Genomic DNA, 1,366 nt, shown 5'->3' with positions numbered 1-1,366 from the left:
CTATCTATCTATCTATCTATCTATCTATCTATCTATCTAATTATCTATCTATCTATCTATCTATCTATCTATCTATCTATCTATCTATCTATGTAATTATCTATCTATCTATCTATCTATCTATCTATCTATCTATCTATCTATCTATCTATCTATCGATCTATCTATCTATCGATCTTTCTATCGATCTATCTATCTAATTATCTATCGATCTATCTATCTATCTATCTATCTATCTATCTATCTATCTATCTATCTATCTATCGATCTATCTATCTATCGATCTTTCTATCGATCTATCTATCTATCTATCTATCTATGTAATTATCTATCTATCTATCTATCTATCTATCTATCTATCTATCTATCTATCTATCTATCGATCTTTCTATCGATCTATCTATCTAATTATCTATCTATCTATCTATCTATCTATCTATCTATCTATCTATGTAATTATCTATCTATCGATCTTTCTATCGATCTATCTATCTAATTATCTATCTATGTATCTATCTATGTAATTATCTATCTATCTATCTATCTATCTATCGATCGATCTATCTATCTATCTATCTATCGATCTTTCTATCGATCTATCTATCTAATTATCTATCGATCTATCTATCTATCTATCTATCTATCTATCTATCTATCTATCTATCTATCTATCTATCTATGTAATTATCTATCTATCTATCTATCTATCTATCTATCTATCTATCTATCTATGTAATTATCTATCTATCTATCTATCTATCTATCTATCTATCTATCTATCAGGAGTGTAGCTCTTGTTTGATCCTGTGTGAACTTAAATAGATCTTTTTCACATTTCCCATCATTCCCTGCATTAATGTTTATCTGACCTCCTGGTTGGTTTCTTCTACATTAACACTAAAATCAATGCTCAAGAACCTTTTAAATCGTCCACCGTGAGACTTTGTAGATAGGCTGCTTTTCTCAACCTATTACCATCCTCCTACAGCTGAGCTTGGGGGTTAACAGTGAAAGGAGCAGACTGATTTTAGATTTTGATAAAGTTCTCTCTCTCTCTCCTGAAATTTCCACAGACTCTGTCAGACTGGTGAGAGGGACTGATCTGTGTTCAGGCAGACTGGAGGTGAAGTCTGACCAGATTTGGTCCCCAGTGTGTGAAGAGGACTTGGACCTGCAGGGTGCTCAGGTGGTCTGTAGAGAGATCGGCTGTGGGGCTCCTTCAGTCTTCAAGGGGGGAATGTTTGGAGAAGTGGAGGCTCCATTCTGGAGTAAGAAGTTCCAGTGTGAAGGCCACGAGTCTGCTCTCCTGAACTGTTCACACTCAGGGCTGACTGGAAACACCTGTCCACCTGGTAGAGCTGTGGGC

The sequence above is a fragment of the Cheilinus undulatus genome, linkage group 14, assembly GCF_018320785.1.
Source record: "Cheilinus undulatus linkage group 14, ASM1832078v1, whole genome shotgun sequence".
NCBI lineage: Eukaryota > Metazoa > Chordata > Actinopteri > Labriformes > Labridae > Cheilinus > Cheilinus undulatus.
The sequence above is the reverse complement of the archived record's forward strand: the minus strand, read 5'-3'. Positions refer to the sequence as shown.